At 42.4% G+C, this 22,728-nt stretch overlaps 1 long non-coding RNA gene across 1 annotated transcript in view; it reads left to right on the top strand.

The window, feature by feature from the left end:
* Positions 1-11,361, top strand: part of LOC138747558 (uncharacterized) — a 75,806-nt gene extending 64,445 nt beyond the window's left edge. The window contains exons 2-3 of the long non-coding RNA XR_011347546.1: positions 9,142-9,227; positions 11,145-11,361. This is a non-coding gene — a long non-coding RNA (uncharacterized lncRNA). The remainder of the gene's footprint in view (positions 1-9,141; positions 9,228-11,144) is intronic.
* The last annotated feature ends 11,367 nt before the right edge of the window (positions 11,362-22,728 follow it).

The raw sequence follows: 22,728 nt of genomic DNA, 5'->3' as shown, positions 1-22,728 counted from the left end.
CTTTCAGTTGGTGATATGCAAACATTGTACCGTGAGTTATTCCATATTTGTACTTCATTTGTTCAAATGATAATAAATTATTTCCAAAAAAACAATTTTCTATTCTTTTAATTCCTTTTCTCTCCCATTCTCTAAAGGAAAGGTTATCTATCGTGAAAGGGATTAGTTGATTTTGCGTCAATAATAATTTTGGTAGTTGGTAATTTGTTTTTTTCCTTTCTATGTGAATCTTCTTCCAAATGTTGAGCAGATGGTGCAGTACTGGTGAACTTCTATATTGCACCAGTTGTTCATCCCACTTATAAAGTATATGTTCTGGTACCTTCTCCCCTATTTTATCTAGCTCTATCTTGGTCTAATCTGGTTTTTCCCTTCTTTGATAAAAATCTGATAGATATCTTAATTGTGCTGCTCTATAATAATTTTTAAAGTTTGGTTGCTGCAAACCACTTTGTTTGTACCATTCTGTTAATTTATCTAGTGCTATCCTCAGTTTCCCTCCTTTCCATAAGAATTTCCTTATTATTCTCTTTAGTTCATTGAAGAATTTATCTGTTAAGGGAATTGGTAATGATTGAAATAGGTATTATATCCTTGGGAAGATATTGATTTTAATGCAATTTACCCTTCCTATCAGTGTTAGTGGTAAATCTTTCCAAAATTCTAAGTCGTCTTGTAATTTCTTCGTTAATGGCTGATAATTTAATTTATATAGATGGCCTAGATTATTATCTAGTCTAATACCTAGGTATTGGATTGCTTGTGTTTGCCATTTAAATGGTGATTCTTTTTTAAACTTTGTGAAATCCACATTATTCATTGGCATCGTTTCACTTTTATTTGCATTGAACTTGTACCCAATATTTCTCCATATTCTTTCAATTTCTTATGTAACTCTTTTATTGATAATTCTGGTTCTGTTAAGTATACTATGATGTGATCTGCAAATAGACTGATTTTATATTCCTTCTCTTTTATTTTTATCCCTTTTATTTTATTTTCTGTTCTTATCAGTTCTGCCAATGGTTCTATTGCTAAAGCGAACAGTGAGGGAGATAGTGGACATCCCTGCCTAGTTGACCTGCTTAATTTAAATTGGTTCGATATATATCCATTTACTGTGACCTTCGCCTTTGGACCCTTATATAATGCTTTAATCCAATTAATATATTTCTCTGGTAGGTTGAACCTCTGTAATACTTTGAATAAATAATTCCATTCTACCCTGTCAAAGGCTTTCTCTGTGTCTAAAGCAACAGCCATTGTTGGCGCCTTATTTCCTTGTATTCCATGCGGGACCTTGTCAAAGACCTTACTAAAGTCCATTAGAAAACATCCACATCCTTTCCTTTGTCATATTTCCTGGAAACCTCCTCAAAAAACCCTGTAAGATTGGTTAAACACAACCTACCATGCACAAAGTCATGTTGGCTATCCATAATCAGTCCATGGCTATCGAAATAATTGTACATCCAATCTCTTAGAACACCTTCCAATAATTTACCTACTACTGATGTCAGGCTCACCAGTCTATAACTTCCCAAGTTACTTTTGGAGTCTTTTTTTAAACAACGGAACAATGTGAGCTACCCTCTAATCCTCTGGCACCAGACCCATGACTGAGGACATTTTAAATATTTATGCTAGAGGCCCTGCAATTCCTACACTAGCTTCCATCAAGATCCGAGGGAATATCTTGTCATGCCCTAGGGATTAATCCAACCTTATTTGCTTTAAGACAGCAAGCACTTCCTCAACTTTAATCTGTATAGGTTCCAGGACCTCACTGCTTGTTTTCCTTACTTCCCATGACTCTGTGTCTGTTTCCTGACTGAATACTGATGAAAAAAAACATTTAACAAGAAGACCAATTTCGACCCCTACTCTTAATATGCCTGTAGAAACCCTTAGGATTTTCCTTCATATCAACTGCCAAAGCAACCTCATCTTTTTTAATGCCTTACTGATTTCCTTATTGAGGTTTTTCTTGCATTTTTTAATACTCCTCAAGTACCTCATTTGCTCCTTGTTCCCTACACCTGCTATACACCTTTAAACTCATTTTATGTGGCTTTTTCTTGATTAATAGGATTTGTTTCTTTCTTGTTTTTGATTTTTTTTGGATACTGGTGAAGGGTAAGGATCATAATCTTGATCCTGTGTGGAAGACTAAATTCCCATTCAAACGAAGTGGACATTTGGATTGGTGGTGTTTGTGATGAAGCACTCAGTAAATTCCAGTTTATTAATAATAGCTCATCCATTTGAGATGGTTTGTAGTATATATTGCTGCCATTTTTTAAGAACAAAAAGTACTCCATTCATTCAGTTTCACTACTGTACAAACTGATCCTCTTTACTTCCCTTGTTGAACTAAAGGAGGCTCCACAGGCCCCAGAACATGAATGTGAATCCAGACTGGGGTTTGATCCCTCCGTATGTCTACACTGTTATTATTTGACTGGATCTGCCACACTTCATTCTGTTCTGAGTGGTAGGCGGCAACCAGTGGGGTCCCACAGGGATCTGTACTGGGACCCCAGCTGTTCACAATTTACATTAATGATCTAGATGAGGGGATTGGATGTAATATCTCCAAATTTGCAGACGACACTAAGCTAGCAGGGGTCGTGTGCACTGAAGAGGGGGTCAGGAAGCTCCAGTGTGATTTGGATAAATTGGGGGACTGGGCAGATCCATGGCAAATGCACTACAATGTGGATAAATGTGAGGTTATCCACTTTGGTAATACAAACCGGAGGGCAGATTACTATTTGAATGGCAGTAGATTGGGAGATGGGAAAGTGCAGAGAGACCTAGGGGTTCTTGTGCACCAGTCTCTGAAGGCGAGCCTGCAGGTACAGCAGGCGGTTAAAAAGGCAAATGGTATGTTGGCCTTCATATCAAGAGGGTTTGAGTCTAGGAACTGCAGCTGTACAGGGCCTTGGTGAGACCCCACCTGGAGTATTGTGTGCAGTTTTGGTCACCTTATCTAAGGAAGGATGTTCTTGCAATGGAGGGAGTGCAGAGGCGATTCACCAGGCTGATACCTGGAATGACAGGAATAACTTATGAGGAAAGATTGCTCAATTTGGGATTGTACTCGCTGGAGTTTAGAAGATTGAGAGGGGATCTCATAGAGACCTATAAAATTTTGGCAGGACTGGACAGAATGGATGCGGAAGGGATGTTTCCAATGGTGGGAGAGTCCAGAACCCGGGGCCATGGTTCGAGGATAATAGGCAAACCATTTAGGACCGAGATGAGGAGGAATTTCTTGACCCAGAGGGTGGTGAATCTGTGGAGTTCATTGCCACAGAGAGCAGTAGAGGCAGGTTCATTGAATATATTTAAGAGGGAATTAGATATATTTCTTCAGTATAAGGGAATTAGGGATTACGGAGAGAAGGCGGGGACTGGGTACTGAACTTTAAGATCAGCCATGATCTCGTTGAATGGCGGAGCAGGCTCGAAGGGCCGAATGACCTACTCCTGCTCCTATCTTCTATGTTTCTATGTTTTCTATGTTTCTATAATGTTTTAAAGAAATCCCATTCAGCCTGGTCTGCTTCATTGGTGGGTAAAACCAGCAGATTGTGAGTAGGATGCTGCATCCTGGAGTTTGTGCGATTGGTGCAGGATAAGAGAGTCAGGTGTGATGGTTGGAAGAGATATAAGAGAGTGGGAGGAAACCTGAGTCTAACGGACGCTTCAGATTTTCTCATCTGACTTCAGTCTACCAAAAAATCTAAAATGAATACTTAAAAGTAAATAACGACCATTAATAGCGACCAGCCCTTCAGTTGCCCGATCCATCATTCAGGAATTCGAGTCTTAATTAATTCAGCCACTGGATGCTTCTCTTCCTTTTTAAAACATATTTCTCAAATATATCTTTTTCTCTTTAATGCACAATTTTGTCCAGTGACATTTCTGTAATATTGTGGGACCTTTTCCACGTTATTGATGCTCTTTGAATACACTTATTGTAGCTGAATGAAAAGAAGGTTATAATTTTGAAATATACAGTACTGCTTCTCACCTGATGGGATAGAAAATGAAGCCTTGCATTCCTGAGTGTGACACTTAAAGCCGACTTTGTGGGTGGTCTGCTGTGGATCTTGTTCCCAAACCTGAATGAGTTTATCCTTTAAGTGCACCCATTCGTGAGAGGCAGCATTAGGGTCCTCTCATTCTTGAACTTCTTTTGTATACATCGAATAGCAAAGGAAACAAAGTTAAAAAAAAACTCTTTCCTATATAAAAAATTTACCAGATCTATGTAGAATGGCTTCAGGACATTGCAAAGTACTTTACTGCTGAGGGATTAATGTTGAAGAGCAGGCAGTGCTGTTTTCCGGGCAAACTTGATAGCCAGTTTCGATGAAACAAGCTCCCAAAATAAAAGTTGAATGATCAGGTAATCTGGAAGAACCTTTTACCCTTCAGATAGCAACAGGATTAAAACATTACACATTTAACATAACAATTACAGCACGGAAACAGGCCATTAGGCCCTTCTAGTAAACTGTTTTACCATTTATTTTGATCAATGGTGCAGGGTAACTTCAAACCATTTAACTAACTGAAATCACTTGATCTCACTTCAAAAATGTTTAATCAATCCGCAGCACAACAACTTTCTGGTGGGGTTAAATTTTTACACGTACAGTGCAGAAACAGGCCCTTTCAGCCCACGAGCCCTTGTTGTCCAAATACACCCAATTGACTGACAGCCCTGGTACATTTTGAAGGGTCGGAGGAAAATGGAGCACCCAGAGGAAATCCATGCAGACAAGGGAAGAACGTACAAACTTCTGACAGAGAGAGCCGGATTCAAACCCCAGTCTCGGTCACTGGTGCTGTAACAGCATTGCGCTAATTGCCACATTAACCTTGCCACCCTCTACACTAACCGCGCCACCCTTGTTCTATATTTCCCCCATCCCTTTCCCTTTAACAGACACCTATTGTGTCAAATTTATTATGTCTGTTCTAATCTTCCCCCCTGAGGAACAGGATCCACTCATTGTTTCCCTCATCAATTCCAGGATCATCTGAGCACCTCATTTCAACTACCCCATAATCTTCAATCCTCAAGGGGATTTCCCACTCAGGAGTTTAAGGTCTCATTCCTAAGTAGCAAATAAGACCTCCAAGAATGTAATGCCATTCAAAGGTGGGAATCAATATTAAACATATCATCCTCTCTGGATCCCAGGACTGCTCTAACTAACAAGTAGACGTCCTGTGCACAAACCTGGATTGGACAAGAGTTTTCAGTGAAATGTAATAAGCCTGGAATTGCAACCTGGGTCGCCAATCAACGAGCAGATCACTGAGATGCCGCCACAAGGTTTGCAGCTCGACAAATGTGGAGTGAGGCCTACTGAAGAGTCCGAGCTGCGGGGTAGCGTGGTGATGTGGCCTTGGCCTCGGCCTTCCAGTGGTGCCTGCTCCGTTGGTCGTGGAAATGGTGCAACCTGGCAATGATGGAGTCGGTGTAACGATACAACTGGAGCAGTGGAACAATGTTAACCCCAAGAAATCCCAAAGGATGTGTTGGTCGTGGTCAATGTCAACCTGAGGCCTGAGGCCTCAAGGCATTCAGATCATCCGAGATCTGGGGGGGGGGCTTCAAGGTTAAATGTTGCTCTGCTGCCTTGAGAAACTGACTTGGCTGGTCATTTCCCCTTTGGAATTTGGCAGACTTTCACACCTAAGTCCTGCTGATGCCCATAAACAAGCCCTAAAATGGCTGCAGTTGGACTTTTTGTAACATCAAAACAGAATTGCGAACAGGCTTATTTGTGTTCACTGCTTGTTCTTTGAATTCTGGTGTTTGTAGCATTGTTGTTCATTGGAAATTGGGAAGTTGTTCATTGCTGCGATTGGCCGGTAAGGGGTTTGGATTTAAATAAGTTGGATAGTCTATGTAAAAAGATGGCTGTGCCAGTGTATTTTGGCTGCCTGTCGTTGTTTAGATAGCAACCAATTTATTCCTAATTTTATGAACAGCGCGTTGCATCAACGTGTGTTGTGTTAAATGCACTATATATAGAAATAAACTACTACACAATTCTTCTGATGAGGCAACAATAATATGGATAAATTCCCACAGTATGTTGCTGAGGTGTAAGTAATTCATTCAATCTGCCTTTCTTGTTCATCCATTTTACTCAGAGAACAATTCTGATTAATTTGTGCTACCTTCCGTTCCATATATCATTCCTAAGAAGAGGTAGAATGGGGCTCAGCATTCCTGAGATATGTCTTTTTTTTTCTTTTCTTTGGCTTGGCTTCGCGGACAAAGATTTATGGAGGGGTATGTCCACGTCTGCTGCAGGTTCGTTGGTGACTGACAAGGCCGATGCGGGACAGGCAGGCACGGTTGCACCGGTTGCAAGGGAAAATTGGTTGGTTGGGGTTGGGTGTTGGGTTTTTACTCCTTTGTCTTTTGTCAGTGAGATGGACTCTGTGGTCTTCTTCAAAGGAGGTTGCTGCCCGCTGAACTGTGAGGCGCCAAGATGCACAGTTGGAGGTGATATCAACCCACTGGCGGTGGTCAATGTGGCAGGCACCAAGAGATTGCTTTAAGCAGTCCTTGTACCTCTTCTTTGGTGCACTTCTGTCTCGGTGGCCAGTGGAGAGCTCGCCATATAACACGATCTTGGTCCTCCATTCTGGAGATGTGACCCACCCAGCGCAGTTGGGTCTTCAGCAGCGTGGATTCGATGCTTGCGGACTCTGCCAGCTCGATTACTTCGATGTTGGTGATGAAGTCATTCCAATGAATGTTGAGGATGGAGCGGAGACAGCGCTGATGGAAGCGTTCTAGGAGCCGTAGGTGATGCCGGTAGACGACCCATGATTCGGAGCCGAACAGGAGCGTGGGTATGACATCGGCTCTGTACACGCTGATCTTTGTGTGTTTCTTCAGGTGTTGTTTTTCCAGACTCTTTTGTGTAGTCTTCCAAAGGCGCTATTTGCCTTGACGAGTCTGTTGTCTATCTCTTTGTCGATCCTTGCATCAGATGAAATGGTGCAGCCGAGGTAGGTAAACTGGTTGACCTTTTTGAGTTTTGTGTGCCCGATGGTAGTCATGGTGGGAAGCTGGCTGATGGAGGACCTCAGTTTTCTTCAGGCTGACTTCCAGGCCAAACATTTTAGCAGTTTCCGCAAAACAGGACATCATGCGCTGGAGAGCTGGCTCTGAATGGGCAACTAAAGTGGCATCGTCTGCAAAGAGTAGTTCACGGACAAGTTGCTCTTGTGTATTTGTGTGAGCTTGCAGGCGCTTCAGATTGAAGAGACTGCCATCTGCGCGGTACCGGATGTAATCAGCGTCTTCATTGTTGAGGTCTTTCATGGCTTGTTTCAGCATCATGCTGAAGAAGATAGTAAAGAGGGTTGGTGCGAGGACGCAGCCTTGCTTCACGCTGTTGTCAATGGAGAAGGGATCGGAGAGCTCATTGCTGTATCTGACCCAACCTTGTTGATTTTCGTGCAGTTGGATAACCATGTTGAGGAACTTGGGGGGGCATCCGAGGTGCTCTAGTATTTACCAAAGCCCTTTCCTGCTCACGGTGTCAAAGGCTTTGGTGAGGTCAACAAAGGTGATGTAGAGTCCTTTGTTTTGTTCTCTGCACTTTTCTTGGAGCTGTCTGAGGGCAAGCAAAATCTTTGCTAGGATTCTCCTTAATAGACTAATACCTAGTGTCGCCGAAAATGTCCTCCCAGAATCACAGTGTGGCTTTCGCGCAAACAGAGGAACTACTGACATGGTCTTTACCCTGAGATATGAAGAGGTTGTCAAAAGCTAGGTGGATCACTAATTGGTAAAAGATGTACTGTTTTTTAAAAAATTTTTTTGATTTTTCCAAAGACTCACGTAAATCCAATAAACAAAGTATTACATTCTCTTTCCACATAATATAATTTACAGAGCCCTTATTTTCCCCTCCTTACACCCTCCCCACTTTATCTCTTAAATTATACAAATACCAAAATGTACAAATACAAAAATACAAAAACCACCTAAATACCGCCAAAGACAACAATCCTCCTCGAGACTAGAGGGTCTTGGATGTTAACTAAAAATAGGTAGGGGTAAAAACACACATCGTCTGAGAAATATTCCCCATCTCATACCCTTGCACTGTTAACTGTATCTTTCTCTATACCTTTCACTTTGTCTTGTAGCACAATGTCCTGCATTGTTGCTTAATTAATGTACTATCTGCTGCACTGAAGTATGAGTTGACTTGCTTGGTAGCATACAAAACAAAGCTTTTCAATGTACCTCAGTACAAATGACAATGAACAATTCAATTTAAATAGAGCTGCAGCACATCATCTGGATTTTGCAATGCACCAAACTGAAACTCATTCATGGTCATGGAAAATATTACAAATATTTATTTTATTCCTACGAATTGGTAAGAGAACAGCACGGTTAGTGTAACGTTTTGCGCAGTGCTCTTACAGGTCCAGCCACCCGGGTTTGAATCTGGCACTGTCTGTAAGGAGTTTATACATTCTCCCTGTGTCTGCCTGGGTTTCCTCTGCGTGATCCGGTTTCCACCCATGCTCCAAAACGTGCAGGGGTGTTCGTCAATTGGGTGTAATTGTGCAACAGGGCCTCATGGGTTGGAGGGGCCTGTTACCATGCTGTATGTCTAAAATTTATCAACAGAATTCACCACCCTTGGGTTGCCTTTCATTCGATTCTGCTGGCTATTTGTGAAAGAAGCTGGTTGGGTATGAGTTGCCTGAGATGCACAAGGCTTGTACCCTACTCCTTTGATACAACAGTCGCTCAAGTGATCTTACATTTAATTTAGAAATGGAAAATCAAATATATCTGCAAAGTGGCTTTGCTCCCAGGTGCACACACTTAGACAAAGCAACAACTTCTGTTGGAAGACCATTAATTCAGGAACATACACGCTTTTGTTCTGGCTGAAAGTTGATGGTCTTTCAGTGCAAGGAACTGTGCTTGATTGAATGTTGCAATTTTGTGTTTTCCACAACCCTACCAGAATCACCATGTCATTGAGCACTCTTAAAGCTCTTGAGGAGCATGAAATGCTGCCTTACTAAATGACATCTCTTCTCTCCCATTTCATGCTTCTGAAACAGACAAGATGAATTGCGATCTCCAGCCAAATGGCAAATCCTTACTGTCTTATAAAAGTGACAATAACCTGAAGGCCTTTGCAGATAAGGTGAGTGTGGTGCGCTGTTAGACAGAACCAGACACACACAAGGTAAAGACTGTACAACAGGCTTTAATCCACAAAGACTTTCACAGAGCCAGGCTGGCTGTAGCTACAGTAACTCTGAGTGAGACTTCAGAGGCCGGCGCAAGCTTATATCCCGGAGGGTGATTGACATCCGACCGGGTGGGGCTTGATCCATTCAGGTCGACTGATTGACAGCCAGCCAGGTGTTGTCCTGTCCCCCTTACACTCCTGCAGGTACAGAGGTTTCCCCCTGCAGTGGGCCAGTGGTGAACCACCACAGTGAGAAGCATGCGAAGGCTGGCTTATCTTTTTCAGAAGATACTGTGAGGATCGTTAAAGAGAGCAAGGGCAGGTCTTTGATACGAGAGCTTCATGACAATGCTAGGAAAGGTAGGCACAGATTATGGAGCTGTTGACTTGATCAGGATTTGAAGTGTACGGAAGTATTAGAATGATAATTTGGAAGAGGCTTCCAAATCTTTAGTTTTGAGGACGCACATGAGATTTGTAGGGGACAACATATGAGGAGCAGGAAATATTATTGAAATGGGCTTACATGGGAACCAGAAAGGGAACCAGTCAGAGATTTATTGGCAGTGATATTAAGGTTGAAGAAGAGAGGTGTCATGGACAAGTTTCTCATGAGGGGTCATGGTAAAGAAATTGGAAAGAAGTTTGAGTTTAGGGTAGAAAGTGACCAATACAGAAGTGAAGAGTGAAGGGGAATGGGAGAGAGAGAGAGAGAGTTATAAGATTGCTCGCTCTGGCCATGTTCCTTCTCGCTGCTACCTTCAGACAGAAGGGACAGAAGCCCAGTCCATCTGTCGATTCAAGAACAGTTTCTCTCCAATAGCCATCAAGCTTGTGAACCTCCCCTTATCACCTGAACCATAGCACTACCAGAAGGCCACCAAAAATATGTCTGTACCACTGGCAGAATAAATGTCTGGCACCATCAGCCAACTATCTGTGAATATTTATTATTAATGAGTTTATTTTCTCTGCTTTTGATATTTTTTGTCTTTTGTATTCTTCTTCTTAACATCTAGTAATGTTTTCTAATGTATTTTACAAAACTGGAATGATGCAGCTTGTAAGACTTTCATTGCATCTGTACTTGTGTATTTAACAATAAACTCTCTCTCATTCAGCCTCAATGACAAATAAGTCCACGAGCTCCTTATGAGATGGCCACCTTCACATAACAATGCAGTCGGACTCATGGCATTTCTTTTAAAAATCAGGGAGGAGCAGTCTGGTAATTTTAGGAACACAACTTGTTTTGACCATATCTGTGTAGTTCTGTTAACACTCTGAGGAATTAAGTAGCTCCAGACAGCAAATTCCAAAAAACTTTCTCTCATTTTTTTTTGCAAGCAGAAGTTCTTTTTCTGAAACTCTATCAGTATTGGTTTAAGGCCAGCAGAGTAGAAGCAGTCCCTGCATTGCCCTCCCCTGGCCAGGGTCCTCATGTGAGTGATAAGGCTCCTTTGGGTCAGGCCTGACTCTGCAGTTTATGAGCAAAGAAGGTGATGTCTTCATCGAAAGAGAGGCGAATAGGGATACCATATCCCTGCTGTGTCCACGACTGCCTTCAGTAACCCACACCTCCATCCGACCATTCCCACTGCAGAAATAATGTCCCACAGTCATTCAGCACACGGGACTGTGACTGAATTGCCATTGGTTCAGATTGTCCTGACTTAAAAGGAAGTGGTGATTAAACTACTCCAGTCCTTTAGCCCTGCACCTTGAATGAAAGGGTCTCAAACAAGTGATGGGATGACCACCAAAACTGTCTGTGCAATACGTTGGATCCAAATTTCCTTTTAAAAATAAGCTTCCTCTATTTTACTTCAATACTGCATCGCCTAATCCCATCTTTTTTTCCCACTCTAGGCTGGAGACCATGAAGAGAAACTGTTCTTGAATCTAGAGGTGGACTTTAGCTTCTATGCCTTCTGTCTGAAGGAAGCAGCAAGAAGGAAAATGGCCAACGTGAAGCTCTCTTCTTTCTCTTCAGGGTGTCTAATCATAGCTGCGCTCTCTCTCTCTCTCTCTCTCTCTCTCTCTCTCTCTCTCTCTCTCTCTCTCTCTCTCTCTCTATCTATCTCTCTCCCTCCCCTTCACTCCTCACCTCTTTCTTGTTTACTTTCTGCCCTAAATCTTCTTCCATTTTCTTTACCATTTCCCCCCTCTGGAGCAACTTGTCTATTGACACCAATGGAGGCTGTGTGCAGTATTCCTCCCAGCATGCAGCTGCTCCCAAGGCTCTGGCTGCCTCTCTGAGATTTAACCCTCACACCCCCCTACTTCATATTCTATTCCCCTGCTTGCCCTTGCTTCCTGACTCTCCAACTGCTGGGCCCAGCGCTCCTGCCACTATGGCCACTTTCAGCTCCTCACACCTTCGTGCCATCTCTGCGCTCCTTCCACATGTGCTTCCATTTCCAAACCTTATTAATGCTGCCAGACTCTTCTTAGTAACATCAAGGTGTGTGGAGGCAGCGAGTTAGTAGGGAGACCTGCCCTACCTGTCACTTTTCATTCCCCATTCCCTGGTATCACCTCATGAACTTTGCTCCCCTGGTGCTATCTCTGGATCCTTGTACTTCCTGCTGAACTTAGAGCTCTGGGATCTTGATCCCATAAAATCTAAAATTCTGCTCCCCAGTTTATCACCTCCAGGCTCTCACCCTCTGGATCTCTCTTCCCCTCTCTCTCTGATATACCTACTTCTGTTACCTCTGTACCCCAATCCCTGCTGCCGATGTTGCCTCCAGATAGGCCCTTGGGAAGAGTGACTGAATGTGGGGACTCAGGGAACAGAATCCCAACTCTGTCTCTCAGTCCTGCTGTTTGGGAGCAGGTCTAGATTCAGTAGGTCAGGCATTTTAACAGACATACAGCACGGTAACAGGCCCTTCCAGCCCATATTTTGAAAGGTGGGAGGAAACCGAAGAACCTGGACCCAATGGGCTTTCATGGCACTGGCTACCCCTCTGTGAATTTAACCCCTACACTCCCTCTACTCCCCTCCACCCCCCCCCCCCAACCACTCACCTGATTCCTGACGCTTCAGCTGCTGGGTCCAGCGCTCCTGCAGCTATCGCCACCTTCAGCTCTTCACACCTTTGTGCCATCTCTGCACTCCTTCCACGTGTGCTTCTAAACTCCTCACTGACAGTACTAGGTTCAAAACCCAGTCGCTGGCGCTGCAATAGCATTGCATTAACTGTGCTGCTACGATGTCATGCATGAAGAAGAAGAGTTTGAGAAAGGTTTGAAGGAAAGGAGAGGATCCAATGTTGACTGTGAGCAGTGAGCAGTTTTTGTAAATGAGAGCTGGGCCTGTGGTTCCTGAATTATCTACAATGATCTTACAACAACACAGAATTGCAGCCCATCAGTTAAATGCAGGACCATGGGGAGCAATCCTGTTGGGTGGAATTCCCCCTCTCCTTATTTCCCCTCACACATTCCCATGAGCTCCCCTGTGAATCCATTAGCCACTAGCTAACGCTGTAGTAGAGCACAGTTTCCAATGAACTTTCCAACACACAATCTGGGTAGGAGAACCGTGCAAAGGAAACCGATGCAGTCATAAGAAAAACATGCAAACTCCTCACAGTCGCCATCTAAAGTCAGGATTGAATGTGGGACCCCTGAGCTCTAAGGCAACAGCACTAACTACTAGGCCACCAAATAAGTATTTGCTTTCGAGTATAAAGCCCTAGAAATTAATACACTTGTCTGACTGTGCTGGAAATGAGATGTTATTTGTTGTTCGATTAAAGCCATGTTTGTGCTAGAAAAGAAGTGACTGATCCAGTTAGAACAGCTTGCTGCTCCCAGTAATTAATCTCAGAGGTGCGATGAAGCCCATTTTAAAGGCTAAAGTTTGCTTAGCTCTGCAAAGATCTGGAAGCTCATTCTGTTAGAATTACAAGAAGGAAGGCCCGACAGAGATCAATTTTGAGAAACCTTTATTAGCATAAGGAATATACATTACACCAGCAAATCTTTAAAAATACTTTGCAGAGTCATTTAATATTTTTTTCTGCTGAGAAACAGATAATTGTGGAGTGTCAAGCTAGCAAAAAATTCCAACCAGTACCAAACAGTATTTTTTTAAAGTATGAGGAAATGGAGCCAAACAAAGTCGAATCAGAGAGGCTGGCATTTCAGTCAGCTCGCCCCGATTTCAGGATATCCCACAGTACTTCTGAAGAGTAGCTCCCAGTTGGTGTGGTTCCACACAGGTTCACACAGCAAAATAGTACAAACAGCAAGGAGTTGCCATATAACCCCTTTAGGTGTTTTTGATAGAAATAAAATGCCAGGCAGGATCGTGGAGATGCTTTTATTTGACATTATTTCTTGGGATCTTTTATCTGCCATCAGCAGGTCAGCACTGCAGGCCTGAGGAAAGTGCAGCCCTGCTGAAGGAGATGTTGGCCGCCTTCTTGAGGCAGGGCCTCACATTGATTCCTTTAATGACGGGAGGTTGGTGTCTGTGATGCACTTGGCTACAATTGGCAGCCTTCTGCGTTCCTGGGCACCCGAGTTACTAAAACAGTCGGTATACCTTAAAAACAGGCAGAAATGCAGGAGGAACTTAGCTGGTCTCGTAGGGTCCATAGAAGGTAAAGAAAGGTGCTGTCGTATCAGGCCTGAGCCCTTCTTCAAGGTATACTTTCCACAGTACACCTGTAGAATTTTGATGTCGTATTCAACAGCATGACAAATCTTGTCAGTCTTCATAAAAAGTAGAGGCATCGGTGTACCTCCTTCACAGTTGCCTTGGCAAGTGGGCTCCAGGAGAGGCCCCAGAAACCTGAAGGCCTGGAACCCTCTCCACACCCAATGTGTGAAACGCATACTCATTTATGCCAGCTTTGTGAACTGTTCAAATTTGACTTACATGACACTTTAGCAAAATAATTCAAGATTCAAGATTCTTTTATTGCCTTGTAATGAACAGTGCAAAATTACGCAGAAAGTGCTTTCGAGTGTCATAAGGCAGACAGATTCGCCATCCACAGAGGTTGCCTGAAGCGCCTCTTACAGTAAGGGAAAGAGAAGCAAAAGAGAGTCAGAGTCACCATGTGTCATGGATTCACTTCCGCAGACCCCTTGGTCACATAGAGTCCAATCCATCAGCAACCTGAGCTTCAGATCCAAACCTCTGACACGATCTGGAAACCTTCAGTGCTCTTGGCACCCTCTCGCATGCCGGTTCCAATACCTGGTATTCCTTCATCCAGACTCGAGCCAGTCTCCAGAGGGCCACGGCCTCAACTGCGATCGCCAGCTGCCCACAGCCTCCACAGGTTCCTCGCCTCGAGATGCCAACAGCCCACTGCCTGTGCATTCTTCAGCCGCACAACCCCTCCGCTGGTCCGCTGCCGTGGTCACTGCCCCATGGGTCAACTCCTCTGTTCCTCCATCTCAAACGGAGGATGTTCTCCCCGTTCTTTGGTGCCATGCGCCAGTCCTCTGCTTCCCTGGAGTCTGCAACCTCTTGTGGCCTCTGCCGATCATAAGCGCCGCCATCTGGAGCACAGACCCCGTGGTCACAGAATTTTTAAATAAAACCACTGTTGGCTCTGATAATGGGAATAACATACATTTTAAAAGAAAATTGCCAACATAGCATTTCTGAATGTTAGAGGAAGGAGAATAAGGAAATAAAGGATCAAAAAATAGAAAAATATGCTTGCAGAGTGAAATCAACTCAGATTGGAGAATATTTATCTTCAGAATAAACACAATATTGGCCATTGGATCATGACCTGGTTCTGCTCTAAAAATGCTTTCTTTTATTTGCATTAATTTTGTTGTTTTTTTAAAAAACTCATTTAGGTGTGAAAAATGGTTTCAAATACAGAACGCGTTTTCTAGATGAGTGATTGTTTCTTTTCCAAATATCCAGAAACTTCAATTTCATTCAGTAACTCAATTGAGAAATAAATGTCTCCAATTGTTGATACATGCCAAATACCTTTCTAGTCATCACAAAGTGTAACATTAGTGTGTTCTTGCTGTAGGGTCTTAGTGAGACCACTCCTTGAAAATTGTTTCACAGTTTTGAGCTCCTCATCCAAGCTCTCCATTATTCAATGGTAACACCACATTTAGAAAGTAACATACATGACATTCTTTGACTTTTGTCTACTATAAGGCAGCAAGAGAGTCGTCGCTTTGTCCAGCGCCCCTCACAGCACCTGATGTTCCCAGGCGGTCTCCCCTGTCCCGGTCTGAGCCTGTTTAACTTCTGAGATCAGACAATCTCATGCGTATTCAGGCTATTAGGGCTCTGGACATTCATACCATTGAAGCAGTGCAGTGAAAGTTTACCAGACTGAATTCTGGCATTGGCAGGACTGATGTATGAAGGAAGACTGAACAGGTGAAGTTCGTACTTGCTGAAATTTTGAAAACTGAGAGGGGATCTCAGAGACACAAAATTCTGACAGGACTAGATAGGTTTTCAATGTTCCCTATTTTGGGGAAGTCCAGAACAAGGGTTCACACCCTTAGGATAAGGGGTTAGCCATTTAGGACTGAGGTGAGGAGAAAATTGTTCACTCAGAGAGTTGGTTCCCACAGAAAACTGTCGAGCCCAGTTCAATTGAAATATTCATAAAGGGAGTTGGGTGCGGAGTACAGGTAGAGGCAATGGGTCAACTTCTCCAGTTCCGTGAAAGTAACAGTTGTTGACTGTCTAATGACTTTCATAGATGCTACCAGACCCGAAGAGTTCCTCCAGCATTTAGTGTGTTACTCCAGGAAGTTCCAGACCCACTTCAGATTTTCCTACTCTCAGCTAGATCCATTTTAGGAAACTGTCTGACTCCAGAGATGCCCTTGGATAAAATGACTCATCACAGTCATGAGTTAATTCTAGTGCTGGCCAGACTGGTATGCTCATGAGTTCATAGAATGCATTTTTAGTGAGCTCTGGGGAAAACACGCACATACACGAATTCATTGTGCCACATTTGAGCTTAGATGTGCAAAGTATTTTAAGAAAACAATATCTCTCTTTTAAAAACTGATAAGAGAGCAATGGTAGAAAACACAAAAATGCTGGAGGAACTCTGCAGGCACCACATGTCCATATAGAACCATTTACAGTACAGAAACAGGCCAGTTCGGCCCTACTAGTCTGTAACGAACATCTTCTCCCACTGACCTGCATTCGGCCCATGACCCTCCACACCTCTCTCGTCCATCTACCTATCCAACTTTTCCTTGAATATTAACATCCATCTTGCTTCTACCACCACTGCCAGAAGTTCATTCCACACCCCTCTGCGTGAAGAAACTCCCACTCATGTTTCCCTTAAACCTTTCCCCTTACATCCATAGATGGTAAAGATATGTAACCAATGTTTCAGGCCTGGGCCCTTCTTCAAGTAAGAGCAAAAAAGCAGACAGGCTCTTGAATAAAAAGGTTGGAGGAGGAGGGAAGAAAGAGCAGGGGGTGGAGTACAGACCAACAGGAAAAAGGCGATCATTGAACATCGATAGGAGGACAGGAGAAGAAAGGTGAAAATTAATCGTGTGGGAGGGGTGGGGAAGTGTTGGCTCTGTAAATGCACAACTTGAGGAAAGGAGACAGAGGGATAGGGAGAGAAAGAGAGACAGAGCTGGAGGAATCGCAGGACAGTATAGGGAAAGGGGAGACACGAGGTGGGGGAGTCTAATTGAAACCAGTGAAGTCGATAATAATGCCATCTGGTTGGAGGATGCCCAGAGGGAATACAAGGTGCTGTTTCTCCAGTTTGCGAGTGGTCTCAGTCTTGGAAATGCATGACACTATGGACAGACATTTTGGCATGGGATTAGGGCGGGGAAATGAAATGGGTGTCCACTGGGAGACAGAGACAGAACAAAGGTGCTCAATGAAGCGATCTCCCAGTCTGTGTCCAGTCTCTCTGTTGAAGAGAAAACCACAATGGGAGCACCAGATGCAGTAGAGCAATGGCACAGAAAGATGTCAGAATGTACCAGTGTACTTTAACCCCGCCCCCCCCAACCTCAACCTCTGCTAATACCTTGGAAACGTTCTATTAGGGGAAATATATAGGATGGATAAATGGTTCTTAACCTTTTTTCCACTCACATAGGATGCCATCGGTGCTCTGTGGTTAGTAAGGGATTACTTAAAGTGGTATGTGAGTGGTTGAAAACCACTGGGATAGATAGAATCTTATTGCAAGTAAGGGGAGAAATTTGAAGGAGATCTGAGGGGTCAGATTTTCACACAGAAGGTAGTGGCAGATACTTGACAATATTAGTAACCAATCAAACCTAACCAAATTTAACTGATACCAGAGCTAGAACCAGCCTGGAGATCAATAATAAACCAATAATACCATTTGTGCTGTAATCAGATAATTGAATCAAATGATCTTTCTCAACAAAGTTGTTGTATAGTGAAATTAAATCCAAAATGAAAAGCATTGCATATTAAATCCAATATCTCTGATATCTCTCCACCATTAAGGGTATTGATTAGTAATGTAATGCAAGTCCCATTCATTCTATAATCAATCAACAATTTTTTTAAAGCACGTAGGCTGCTTTCAGCTTTATTTTTGTGAAGCCAGTTGTTACTCGAATTTATTAACAATTAACAAGTTAATTTTGTACTCAGAAAAAAGGCATGTGTGTATACATGCATGTATGTAAGTGTGTTTGTGTATGTGTGTGTGTGCCTGTGTATGTGTTTGTGTGTGAGTGTGTGTGTGCGCATGCACGTGCGTATGTGGGGGGTGTGTGAGTCTGTGTGTGTGTGTCTGTGTGCTTGCGTGTATGTCTGCAAATGTGAGTGTGTGCACACATGCATGTGTGTGAGTTTGTGTGTGTGATTTGTGTGTGTGGTGGGGAGGGGAGGAAACAATAATGGGGTCAGGATTTTAAGTATTTTCTATTTAAGTGCCTGCTGCAGTCATCAACGGTGCAACCTCTCAAAGATTAAATGAATGAAGAGCTGTAATTATTTCTTTAACCTCAGCTTTCTTTTCCTCAACAGTCTTCTGTTCTACCAAGACGCTGGAGAGATTTAAACCGTTGAAAGAAGATAGCTTGAGTCTTTGTGGGAGCTGCACATTCAAAGGTGCCAATAAAGAACTTCCTAAAACCTTGGAATTACTTCTTACTTTCCCCCCGTAATAGTCACTCCACTATGGTTTGGATTCTATTATGTTTCCAGTGTTTTGAAGTAGCAGATCCTCAAAAAGCAGACTCATGTTCATTCTAGTCAGCTCAGCTTCAGCACCAAAGATCCCTTTGCACCTTTAATTTCCATAGGCAGGGGTGGGAGTGCATTGTAATCAGCCAGGAGCATCTCAATGGCTTTAATTCAAAAGCCTTCAAAACAAGTAAGTCGGGCATTCTTTCCCTTTTGTGAGTTTTCATGATCATCTTTTGTTGAAAGGTTTCTGCTAAGCCATGAGTTGTTTTGTCCTCCTCAAGTGCTCCTGATGGATATTACCCTGAAGATGTTGTCTTACTGTAAACTTCAGCCCATCTGTGACTGTTTGGAGGGAAGTGAAGGGAGTGCTCAGTTTCTTTATTTTCTCATTTTGCTTCAGGCACTGTAGATTGAAATATGAAGGTTTTGCACTGAGTGGAGCTAGTTCCAAAATATTTGATGTTAGATTTCAAATACCTTATTTGTTAATACACCTGATTCTCACATTCCTTGGTTATTGTAGAGGGAAACTATACTCTTTAATCATTATTGAAAGTCTGAACACCTTTCAATCCAATTCCGGTGATTATTCATAAGTTTCACAGTTAAGGATGTAAAAAGGGTGACGAATGTTCACCCTGAAGTGAACAGGAATTGGATGAAGGATTAGTCATCATTTTCATAACTGGAAAAACTATTCTAAACCCATTTCATCCATAGAATGGCTTTTGTTTCCGAAGTCAAAACATACACAGTATGCAATCTTAGATTCCTTAAAGAACAAGGGCAACAGGTTCCTTACAACTCCATCAGCTCCAGATCTCATTCCTACATATATACCATCCTAACTGTCTGAAATCTAAAAACTCCTTATGATGAAATAGTGGGAATACCTTCATCCAAACATCTTCTGTTGTTCAAGACACAAGACCCCACACAACATTCACAACATGAGTTTGCAGGCCCAGTGAGTTTTAGACTTGCCAGAGACACTGATAATCTATGAATGATATCATCCCAACTTTAGCGGCCAAAGACAAAAAAAAAGATATCAAGCCACAGTTTGCAGGATATTATTCCTGTCTGTACAATAATAGTCAATCTAAATCAGAAAACAATCCGCAAAGACACATATCAAGTGCAATCAGGGCTGGGACGTGGATAATAATAACAGAATCTTTGGCCTGTTGAAGTTTTCCAATTATTGGAAAACTGTTTGAGATAATAAGAACATGTAACAACAGCTATTTTCTTCCTCAGCTGACACGTTGCTAGCTAAATTTGGGTGCATGCTTGATTAAAACTCAGGAATAGAGGGCTAAATGTGCACTGAACCGTTTCATCGTTAAATGACCCTTTTAAAACCTATGACATTGCTGTGGAGACCAGCAATCACACAGCATGGCCTTCCCTATTATAACGCAGTTCTCACACATTCTCAAACAGGGTATTTGTTTGCTCCCACACATGCTGCTGTGATGTCATATTGCCAAAAGAATTGAGTAATTGTACAATGGTTCATTAGGCAGTAACTTCTGTTTTGTCTGGGACATGTTAGACAATAACATGTAAAACTTCATGCCACTGTCCAAATGCCCACTTTTGAATTGTATATTTAAACGGTTAACAGCCACTTTGATTCTAGGCGCTGGAGTTCGTCTTAAAGGTAACTTATGTTAATCTCTTATATTCAACAATTCACAGGGGATCTTCATGCCACCAGAAAAAGAAAATTCAAATGAAATTCTAAATAAATGTTGAATGCACAGGTTCTTCTTGTAGAAGGTGTACCAGCTTGGATGAGGCGGGTTTATCTCTGGAGTCAAAACTATCATATTCTCATTTTGGCAACCTCCCTCTCTCCAACACCCATCCCCAGATAATTCTATGATTATATATCACAGGAGTAGATTAAATAAAAGACTGCAATTCACATTAAAAACTTACGTATTTACATCATTGGAAATATTTAAAATTACTGGAGGAAATGGCACAATCGCTATTTGGAATCAGTATTTCCTCATCTCCCTCAGACTGACACTGAAAACCTGTATCATTCCAATGATGGATTATGGTGCTTAAGCAGCTCTGGGTACACAGGGGAGCTTCAACATTAATGGTAATGATGGTTGTGATGGTTGATGAAAGCAGTTCCCTTGATTGACATCCCATCCACTACCTTAAACATTCACTCTCTCTCCATCACCGCTGGCATGTCGTAGTAACAAAACAGACCACAGCAATTTGCTTCTTTAACAGCACCTTCTCTATCTCTGAACTCATAATCTTGATGAATAAATTCATTTTTAACTCACACACTATCTTGATTTGGATGTACATTGCTCCTCTTGCAGTCATTAGATCCTTGTCCTGAAACTCCATGAGACAGCCTTCAGCAGAAGTATTGAGGCAATTCCCCACCACCACAGACATTGACCTTTCCAAGTGCAATTAGTGATGGGCAATAAATACTACCCTTGCCAGCCGCACCCTCACAAAATGACTCGGTTTGTCAGCCAAGACTGTAATGGATATCGATGAGTATCATAGATCTGTTATGGTCAAGGGTTTTTTTTTCCTTAGTTGGTGAAGAACCTGTGACTGTCATGGCAACAATATATAAAATATGAATGTGATCCTGCAATTTTACATCAAAAAATATTGAACAAGAGAGGTTAAAATCAACATCAGCAAATTCACCCCAAACCAAGTGTGAAAAAGTCATAAAATAGGCTTTTGTCCATGCCAACCAGGTTGTCTACCTAAGCTGGTCCCATTTGGTCCAAGCACCTCTCAAACTTTCCTAAGTATTTTTAAAATGTTGCAATTTTGCTTGCCTCTACCAATTCTTCTGACACCTCGTTCCATACATGTCTTTACAATAATAAGTCAATCTCAATCCAAAAACAATCCGCAAAGACACATATCAAGTGCAATCAGGGTGCTCTGTATGGAAATAGGTGCTGCCAAGTGCCTTTTATAAACCTTTGTACTCCCACCTTAAATCTATGCCCTCTAGTTTTAAGATTCCTTTATTGTCACATCATAGATTTACAAAATGTCTCCAACTTTTCCTTGCTGTGAAGGTACACAAAGAGGTCCCACTAGCTTGACTGAGTGCCCCCAACAATAAGAGAAAATAAAGCAAAAGGGAGTTCTTTCGGAGACCCCGAGTGTCGGAAGATTGGCCTCCTGTGCTCACACAACCTCTGCAGTCGTGCCTACATTTTCGGTTAAGCCAAGTTCCCAGTTCTGCATATCCAATCAGGAAGCCATCAGTGCCCGAGGCCCTTTGGGTTCTTCTTGCCAACAGTACCCTCACGAATCCTGGCTTTAGATTCCCCTATCCTGTGAAAGAGACAAAAACAATTGATCTATCTACATCCCTCATGATTTTATATACCTCTATAAAGTCTTCCTTCAACCTCCTTCATTCTAGGGAGTAAAGACGCAGCACAACCTACCTTTCCAAGCTTGCCAGTCCTGGCAACATTCTTGTGAATACTTTCTGCATCCTTTTAAGTTTAATGGCATCTCTCCTATTGCTGGGTGATTGGAATCGTGTACAGTACTGAAAGTGTGGTCTCACCAACATTTTGGACAATTGTAACATTATGTCTCAGTGCCCTGATCAATGATTGCAAGTGTGCCAAATACCTTCTTCACCACCCTGTCTACCTGTGTCACCACTTTCATGGAATTATGTACCTATACCCTTCTGTTTCTCTGCTCTACAGCACTCTTCAGGCCCTACCATTTACTGTGTAAATTCCACTCTGATTTAACCTACAAAGTGTAATACCTTGGATTTGTCCAAGTAAATTTCCATCAGCCATTCCTTGGTCCACATTCCCAGTTCAGCAAGAGTCTGGTGAGATATTAGATAACTTTTGCACTGTTCATTATACCTGCAACTTTGGTACCATCAACAAAATTCATAAATATGTTAACTTATTTGCACTAATAGACACTATTTTGATTATTGAAAATATAATTCTATACTTTAAATGTCCACTGGAGAAAATGCTGCCCTTTCCATCTCCCATCAGTATTTCCATGACAACTGGCTCCATACAAAATGCCACCAACATATCAATGTATCTGGGTTCCTGGGTATATTGTAGTATGACTTCTGAAATGCTGGAGGCATCCATGGGGAGAAATGGTTAGTCAACATTTTGGATCTGGACTTTTTATCTGAGATAAGCAGAATGTCACCACCATAATTAAAAAGAACACAACCCAAAACTACTACAATAAACATACACAGTAAACCCC

Source organism: Narcine bancroftii, chromosome 12 (genome assembly GCF_036971445.1).
Source record: "Narcine bancroftii isolate sNarBan1 chromosome 12, sNarBan1.hap1, whole genome shotgun sequence".
NCBI lineage: Eukaryota > Metazoa > Chordata > Chondrichthyes > Torpediniformes > Narcinidae > Narcine > Narcine bancroftii.
This window is presented reverse-complemented; position numbering and strand designations above follow the sequence as displayed.